At 30.8% G+C, this 9,662-nt stretch overlaps 3 long non-coding RNA genes across 3 annotated transcripts; all 3 read right to left on the minus strand.

Annotated features, from left to right (window-relative positions):
* Positions 1 to 276: 276 nt before the first annotated feature.
* LOC139846631 (uncharacterized) lies at positions 277 to 2,296 on the minus strand. Its single transcript, XR_011759112.1, has 3 exons — positions 1,931 to 2,296; positions 732 to 1,808; positions 277 to 536 (listed from the first exon to the last, which is right to left on the minus strand). It is a non-coding gene; the product is annotated as an uncharacterized lncRNA (long non-coding RNA).
* Positions 2,297 to 2,484: 188 nt separating this feature from the next.
* Positions 2,485 to 4,092, minus strand: LOC139846632 (uncharacterized). Its single transcript, XR_011759113.1, has 3 exons — positions 4,001 to 4,092; positions 3,618 to 3,742; positions 2,485 to 3,470 (listed from the first exon to the last, which is right to left on the minus strand). It is a non-coding gene; the product is annotated as an uncharacterized lncRNA (long non-coding RNA).
* Positions 4,093 to 8,049: 3,957 nt separating this feature from the next.
* Positions 8,050 to 9,446, minus strand: LOC139846633 (uncharacterized). Its single transcript, XR_011759114.1, has 3 exons — positions 9,320 to 9,446; positions 9,054 to 9,172; positions 8,050 to 8,585 (listed from the first exon to the last, which is right to left on the minus strand). It is a non-coding gene; the product is annotated as an uncharacterized lncRNA (long non-coding RNA).
* Between the last annotated feature and the right edge of the window lie 216 nt (positions 9,447 to 9,662).

Genomic DNA, 9,662 nt, shown 5'->3' on the forward strand with positions numbered 1-9,662 from the left:
AAAGATGTAATTTTTTATTGTGAAGAAGCATATTTAATCTCTGCAAGCTTATTGGGAAAAATGACGGTACCAATTTTATTGAGCAGGAGTAATTTGGTGAAGTCCTTGGTAACGTAAAAAGCCGATTTTCAAAAGCATGCGTGCTATTTTTTTTTTTTTTGAAAGGCAGCATGCCACGCTATTTTTTTTTATTTTTTTCTGTATTTGTTTAATTAATTTAATTAAAAATTAATCCCCCTTAATGACATCATCAAAGGCCCTATCTTTTTTTCTTTTTTTGTTTTGATTTTTTTAAAGCTATGTAAAGTCTTGTTTATGACATCATACTTTTAGCCAAATATTAGAGTAGAATAGATGATGAACACGAACCTGAATAAGAGGAAACCATGAAGAAATCAAAACTTGTTACTAACATCAATTATAAAGAAAAGTAAAATAAAAAGAAGAAAAGTGAGCACACCATGGTTGGGTTTCAAATGCCAGTTCATACAGCAAGAACATCCTGTAGAGTGCTCGGTTTGGCCCCTTACTAACCACTACATTTAAAAATTAATCTCAATATGAATTAAGTGTCTCCACTTTTATTTAACTGAAATGGGCAAATCATATTCTTACCCTTGGTTCTTTTCCATGAACATTTCCAACAAAAATATGTTAACCAACAAAATGGCTAGCAAACATACAAAAATAAAAACAATAAGCTAATAGCAACAGTAGAATGTTAAGCTCACCATTTGGTCTGCTTCCTTACGCTGACATGTATAACCTCTTTTGACCAATCGTATTGATCCCATTCCATTGTTCGATCATCATAGTGAAAAAGTACAATTTGAAAATCGTCTGAAAACTGTAGAAAAACATGCCCATATGACCATATCTCAGTATCTTTGAAAAAGCTACTAACTTTATGTAATCCAAATAAGAGGCATTTGACTAAACCTTTTTTACTGCTGCATTAATATTATTTCTTTGATCTGAACCAACAGTTGGGAGATGACATACTACCTACCTGCACATTTTGTTTCTTCTTATGTAATAATGTAATCTACCTCTCACAGCTTTATTGTAGTCTATTTATAAAATCCTGGAATCATAAACACTAAAAAAGAAACAATTTTTTGCAACAGATAATGTTCGGGTAATTATCTATCAAAATTTCAATTGGCTAGTCATAGTAAAAAAAAAAAAAAAATAGAATTCTTGATGAGTAACAACTTTATTCATTTACTAAAAGACTCCCATAATTCAAACCACTTGGTAATTATCAAACGCTAAGTGCGTATTAGTTATAATTTCAAGTCAACAAAAATAAACTTTAACTATTCATTTAGGCATTTAATCAAACACTTTGGTGCTGTTTGTATTTTAAGATGTTTTTGTCTGAAATCTGCGAACCACGTCTGTAGAGAAGATGTGATCCGAAAGTCTGTGAGCTGAAGGTTGAAGACGGTTTGTTTTTATGTCTGCCAAATTTATTTTTCTTCCTGAATTATTGCAATTCTCAAATTTTAACAAAAAAATGTATTACAAAGTAATAAAAAAAGTTCTTAACAAGAGACTCAAACTAATATAATTAACTCAAGATTTACAAATGTTAAAATAATAACAAGTTTATTATCTATCTGTTACATTACCAATTACTTACCAAGCACTAATAATAACAACATAACCACCAAAAATACATACCAATCAATACATCAGATCAAATAACATCAAATAAAATAACTAAAGTAACCATGAATTCACTGTATCTCAATCTTTTGGCTTTAATATAAAATCTTCAGCAAAAAAAACTCATTACGAGTCCCCTGGAATCAATTAACCAAATTAAATCATAAACTCAAACAAAATTGTTCTTACTCACAATCATAATCATGAGACAACAGATAAAAATGATAAAATTAATGAAATAAAGAGAAAGGAAGGTTACCGGAAGTGATATTGTGGCCGGAGGCGGTGGAGCGGTCGGAAGTGACTGCGTTAAAGGAGGTGATGATTGTTAACATCTTATGAATTCAATCAAGCAAAGAGTACAGATTTTCTCATCAATTTCATCAGATTATTTCAGAACTAAGAGATGTCGCCGGAGATGGTGCCGTCGGAGATGGTGCCGTCGGAGATGGTGTCGCCGAAAATGATGGTTACGTGGTGGTGGTTATGTGGCTCTGGAGATGTGGGTGGAGATAGGAATGAGATAAAGGTTATAAAACAATCAGATAGATGTGGGTGGAGAAGGATAGAGATAAAAATGTCTTCCAAAATTACAAGCTATATTTTAGAGCTTCCAATTAGAAGATATTTGCAGATCTTATATTAGCTTATATCTTCTAAAAAACAAATCATCAACATAAATGTCTTTCCGTCTTGCAGATCTTATATTAGCTTATATCTTCTAAAAAACAAATCATCAACATAAATGTCTTTCCGTCCGCAGACATAAGACCTAATAAGGTCTGCAATGTGAAAAACAAATAACACCTTTGTATTCATATAAAATAATAAAATAATATTTTAAAATCACATGTATAATGAAGAAAATAAAAATCACATAAAATAAAAAAAACTTCATCTAGAATGCAAGCCAATTAAGTGTATAAAACAAAACCCAACATAAAATTGAAACATACTAATTCTAATTATGAATTCACTGATTCATACTCCATAAATTAAAAATTAAAAATGATTACATAATTGATTGTTAGACGACATATTGGAATTATCTTCAAGAGATTGATGTCATATAAATGGAAGAAGACAGAGAAGAGTATCAACCTCAAGCTCCGGAAGTGATCGTTGTTGCAAGCGCATGATTTCCTTGCTTTGTTCTCTCCTGATTTGCAGGTCTAGCATATATTTTGTGACCTAAAACAACTAACCTCTCCAACAAAACCAACTGTACAATATTCAAGAACTTGTACCATTGTCAAAAAATATATATTCATTGTTAGCAAATATATCACAAGATTCATCCGCCTCCAACAAGTGCCATTATTAGTTAAGCAATACATGTGCAACAATTCAAGAATCTTTTTTTCTTTTTGTAATAGAACACCAAATATAACACTTAAAAACATCAAAAGGTACGAATATCATAAACAAAGAATCAAAATGAGGAATGTCCAACAATTGATGTTAACAATTTGCATACATAATTGATGTTAAACCGAACACAATAATAACAAATTTAGTTTCATTCAAGCATTTTATCAAACAACCAATATGCAATAAACAAAGACTCATTACAAATAAGTAACTAAAAGCTTAGAAGCAGTTGCAAAACTTATAGCAAATCAAAAAACCCTAGTGAACACGTATTAACAAAATAAAGATTGAAGAAAAATTAAAACGTACCTTTTCCCTCAACACTTTCTTTGCCATAATCATCACTACCACCCAGATACAGAAATGAAGAACTGGTTCTATACAAACCTCAATTGATTCTTCAGCAGTAGGTCATCTTCAGTATACATCTACAATTGACAAAACATATACATATTTAAAATGTACGATACATTCAATCATGGTCTATTTGCAGCAAGACCGCCTTTAAGAAATCTGTGTACTAAAATTTGAAAATTAATTATATGAGAAACCTGGATAAGAAAATAATAAATTACCTGATGAATATACCTGGAGGGTCAGATTAAAGTGTCAACTAAGAATTTTAGCTCTTCAAAATTTGAATCATCATAAACATAATTCGTTCTTCAGCTCATAAGAGATGAAATAGTAAACCTGCAAACTTTGAATCACCATAAACATAAATTTTCAGTGCAAAAGCAGATGGCAACTAAGAAACACAAGATAAAGATAAAGAAAGCTGCAAGTCAATTAAAACCCAACGAAACTAAGAAAGCTGCAAGTCAATTGAAAATGTACACTCCTAATTAAAAACAAAAAAAAAACAAAACAAAAATGAAAAACATACATTGAACAGAAACTATTGGTTTAGATCTAAATTAGTACAGCTACCTATGCACATACAGAAAATTAAACTGACCTCGTGGATTCGTGCTTTGAAGAGGAACCGACTCTTACAGTGCTAACCGGATTGAATCGAACCCCTATCTCTGAATCGACTCTTACAGTGTACAGTGGCGATTCTAGGATCAAAATCCAATTGGGTCCTAAAAATTTATTTGATAACTTGCACAAAATATTGAACGTGTCGGGTTAAATCAGGACGGGTCAGGTCAGGTCCAAAACAGAAATATAAAATTGAATAATTTGTTCATATGTAGTAGCAATTAATGACATATACATTAGCAATTTAAGTAGCAATTTTAAAATAGCAATGGCTTATATAGTAGTAATAATACAATAATATTGTAGTCAGTGGCCTATAGAGTAGCAATTTTAGGACAAATTGCCCGAAAGGGTAACCTATGTTGTTAAATTTGACAATCAAGGTAACCCCCAATTTACCTCAGCCCAAAAAGGACTCCATTTTAAAAACTTGATTGTCAAATTTGACAACATAGGTTACCCTTTCGGGCCATTTGCCCGCAATTTTACAGTAGAAACTTTAAATTGCTATTCTATAGCACTTTTAAATTTCAATTTTACAACCTGCTATCAATATAAATCGCATAACATAAACAATAACTGTAAAATTACAGTTTCCCTTGACTTTTAAAAAAGAATAAGTTAGGTAGTTTTGAGTGATGAGATTAGGGATTCATATACAATAACTAATACATATATATTTACCATTACACATTCATCTTACTTACAATTATATAATGAATTCACTATGAGTACTCACAATAAAACATATATATTCCAACATAAAAATTACACATAATTTGTCATATTATATCCTTGATAGTAAATTTAACAAATTATGTTTATTCTTAGACAAACATTACACACTCCGGTGAAATAATTTTAAATTATGTCATGTTATATTACGTTTTGTTTTCATTATATATTTGATTTGAAAATATTATAAGATTTCTTAAATATCCAATGGATATACATTAATCAGCTTAATCCATTGTATATATATAGACGTATGAACTAAATTTAAATGGATATGAATATGACTATGGATATGGATGAACAATAACTAAATAGATATGACCTTACGCCCACGCCCGATCCATATCCGATCCGTTGACATCCCTAGGATGAAGGATCGAAGATAGAACCAAAAGAAATTGTGATGTAGAATGAAGTAAAACAGAATTAGAATTGGAATTGGACAAATGTTTGTTTATTTTTATATATAATATATTCAATGGCTCATACTATAAAGTCGTAAGTGAGCTAATTTCAAACACTTTAGGAGTCAAAACTATGAAATTATAATCTATAAAAATTTATGGGGTCCCATTATTATATTTATTGATGTCCCATACAAAAAAATAAATTTTTTTGATAAATTTTGGAAAACTAGTGGTGTCACGGGACCCCGTCCGGATACACCTAGACTCGCCACTGACAGTGTATCATAACCTGCACTTCAAAAATTCAAATCTAACGAAACCTTATCTTTGAATCATAACCTGCACTTCAAAAATTCAAATCTAATGAAACCAAGATCAAGTATTAATAAAAATTGCATGTCTTGATAACCGATTTTGCAATAACATACCATCATTTTGAAGTTAGGGTTACACCACAAAATGAAGAATTTTACAGAGAGAAAGAAGTTGAAAAATAAGTTGAAGGGATGATTTTTGAATTCGAATTTGTGAAATAGATTGAAGATATGATTTTTGAATCGATTTTTAAAGAGATGATTCAATCATGCTGAAGATTTGGCCTACTTTTCATCGCCATTCGTCGCCAGTTCTTTTAGGGTACAGAGTATCTTTTGAACCTCTGGATTTTGTCAGGCACGCGTGCTTGATTTTTATTAGTTTTTTTTTTTTAATTACTCCGTATCTTTTTTGAATAATTAGTAATCTGTATACTCTATTTTAATTTTATTTAATTACTTCAAAATTAATTAAAATTAATCAAATATAATTAGATTAATGATGTAAGCATCATGCCATTAGAATGTGCCATGTGTCCATGTTAATTAATTAAGCTAAAGTTTTAATAATAAAGTGATGTCATTATATTGCTATTTGATTAAACCTTTTTTACTGCTGCATTAATATTATTTCTTTGATCTGAACCAACAGTTGGGAGATGACATACTAAGTACCTGCACATTTTGTTTCTTCTTATGTAATAATGTAATCTACCTCTCACAGCTTTATTGTAGTCTATTTATAAAATCCTGGAATCATAAACACTAAAAAAGAAATAATTTTTTGCAACAGATAATGTTCGGGTAATTACAGGGGCGGATCTATAGCCTTAGCACCGGTAGCACGTGTTACCAGTGAAATACGCAATCTAATAGGAATTTTTTGGGTCTTTTAACTAGTTACACCTTTGTGTAGTGTAAATTTTATTGAGTGACACCAATGGATCTGATGACTAGTTTATGAAATTTATTGAACAAAATAAAAATCTTATACTTGAGTTTAATGGAAGAAAAAAGTTGCAGAAGAGTGGTTGTGAAGAAGAAGATGAATTTGGGGAAGATAATTGTATTGTGGGGCCTGCGAATACTTTTACATTAGTAAAATACGGAGTATGCATTTTCTTTGTTGTAATACAATTTACCTCCCTCCCTTACAGCATTGTTTATATTTAACCCTAGTACTATATGAAGTACAATTTAGCTCCTTATCTTTTTTAAATTTATAATTTTAGGCACATTGTCATATATTTTTAACAAATCTTATTTTGAATTATTATACAAAAACTCGAATCTTATTTTACTCCAAGTAATTGGTTTACCAGTACTAGGGATGGCAATGGTCACCCGATCCGGTGGATATCCATCCGATCCACCCGCTTCGTGATGGATATGGATGAACCTAAATGAATATGGATACGGATATGGATGAACATAAATGGATATGGATATGGACATGGATGAAAAGTTTCATTCATGGATATATCCATTACCACCCGAAATACATATAGAAATACATAAATATAGATATATGCTTACATATTTACTATTATAAGTTCATTTATCGTTACATTTATATTTTTGCTTTCAACCCTATAATGAAATAACTACAATATATAGGGGTGTAAACGCGCCGAGCCGATCCGAGCCCGAACTCGACTAGGCTCGAGCTCGGCTCGTTTAAAAATCATAGGGCTCGAGCTCGGCTCGATACGAGCCTAAAATATTAACAAATTTTGTTATATATTCGACAAAGATTACATATTCTTATGGACAGATTTTAATTACGTCATTTTATATATATTTTTGCTATACTACATTTTTATTTTAATAGCATATTAAAAAATATTATAAGATTTTTTTAATATCCATTGGATATCCATTAACCCGCTTAATTCATTGGATATGGATATGGATGGATGACCTGAAACTAAATGGATATGGATATGGATATGGATGTGCAAAAACTAAATGGATACGGATATGGATACGACATCACCCGATCCATATCCGATCCATTGCCATCCCTATTTACCACTCCTTAAAATATGTATTTATTTATTTCGTTTATGAAGAAACATTTCGTAATAACTGTAATTGATTTTATCAATTTATCTAATTATTTATTGAACACATTGTTAAACACATTATTAAACAACAATGCACACAGACTCTATACAAACATCAAATATACAATTAACACAAACTATTCCCTTTTTTGTAGATAACTGGACAACCATTAACCTACAAAAAAGTTTACTTTTCAGAACCAATAAGAACTTACTAGTTTTTCTTGTGGTAATTAAGTAAACAAAAAACGGACTTTTTAGAACTAACAAAGAGGAAGGATTGAGGGTTCATGACTTATTATGTAAACTCCGACATTGATGGGTCCAAAAAGCCCATAAAATAAGTAATCCGGAAAAAAAAATTGAGTTATTGTTCAATGACACCAGTGACTATCATTCCTAAATCCGCCATTGGGTAATTATCTATCAAAATTTCTATTGGCTAGTCATAGTAAAAAAAAAAAAAAAAAAAAAAATCATGATGAGTAACAACTTTATTCATTTACTAAAAGACTCCCATAATTCAAACCACTTGGTAATTATCAAACGCTGAGTGCGTATTAGTTATAATTTCAAGTCAACAAAAATAAACTTTAACTATTCATTTAGACATTTAATCAAACACTTTGTATTCATATAAAATAAAATAATACTATAAAATCACATGTATAATGAAGAAAATAAAAATCACATAAAATAGAAAAAACTTCATCTAGAATACAAGCCAATTAAGTGTATAAAACAAAACCCAACATAAAAATTGAAACATACTAATTCTAATTATGAATTCACTGATTCATACTCCATAAATTAAAAATTAAAAATGATTACATAATTGATTGTTAGACGACATATTGGAATTACCTTCAAGAGATTGATGTCATATAAATGGAAGAAGACAGAGAAGAGTATCAACCTCAAGCTCCGGAAGTGATCGTTGTTGCAAGCGCATGATTTCCTTGCTTTGTTCTCTCCTGATTTGCAGGTCTAGCATATATTTTGTGACCTAAAACAACTAACCTCTCCAACAAAACCAACTGTACAATATTCAAGAACTTGTACCATTGTCAAAAAATATATATTCATTGTTAGCAAATACGGAGTATATCACAAGATTCATCCGCCTCCAACAACTGCCATTATTAGTTAAGCAATACATGTGCAACAATTCAAGAATCTTTTTTTCTTTCTGTAATAGAACACCAAATATAACACTTAAAAAACATCAAAAGGTACGAATATTTATAAACAAAGAATCAAAATGAGGAATGTCCAACAATTGATGTTAACAATTTGCATACATAATTGATGTTAAACCGAATACAATAATAACAAATTTAGTTTCATTCAAGCATTTTATCAAACAACCAATATGCAGTAAACAAAGACCCATTACAAATAAGTAATTAAAACATTAGAAGCAGTTGCAAAACTTATAGCAAATCAAAAAACCCTAGTGAACACGTATTAACAAAATAAAGATTGAAGAAAAAATTAAAACGTACCTTTTCCCTCAACACTTTCTTTGCCATAATCATCACTACCACCCAGATACAGAAATGAAGAACTGATTCTATACAAACCTCAATTGATTCTTCAGCAGTAGGTCATCTTCAGTATACATCTACAATTGACAAAACATATACATATTTAAAATGTAAGATGCATTCAATCATGGTCTATTTGCAGCAAGACCGCCTTTAAGAAATTTGTGTACTAAAATTTGAAAATTAATTATATGAGAAACCTGGATAAGAAAATAATAAATTACCTGATGAATATACCTGGAGGGTCAGATTAAAGTGTCAACTAAGAATTTTAGCTCTCCAAAATTTGAATCATCATAAACATAATTCGTTCTTCAGCTCATAAGAGATGAAATAGTAAACCTGCAAACTTTTTTTTTTTTTTTACGAGGAACCCTACTACGAACGGGCACATTGGCCCCCCCGCAGCGGGTAAACCCCGGGTAAACGGCAAGCCAACCCTCCACCGCTACCAGGTAAAGCATCCTCAGGCTATTGGTCTCTTAAGTTCGCCCCAAGCGTTTGAAGTGCCTTGAAGGGAATCGAACCCGTGACCTCACCTTCATTGAAAGTGTTGGTGGCCATCCA

This window comes from Rutidosis leptorrhynchoides, chromosome 5 (genome assembly GCF_046630445.1).
Source record: "Rutidosis leptorrhynchoides isolate AG116_Rl617_1_P2 chromosome 5, CSIRO_AGI_Rlap_v1, whole genome shotgun sequence".
NCBI classification, from domain to species: Eukaryota; Viridiplantae; Streptophyta; class Magnoliopsida; order Asterales; family Asteraceae; genus Rutidosis; species Rutidosis leptorrhynchoides.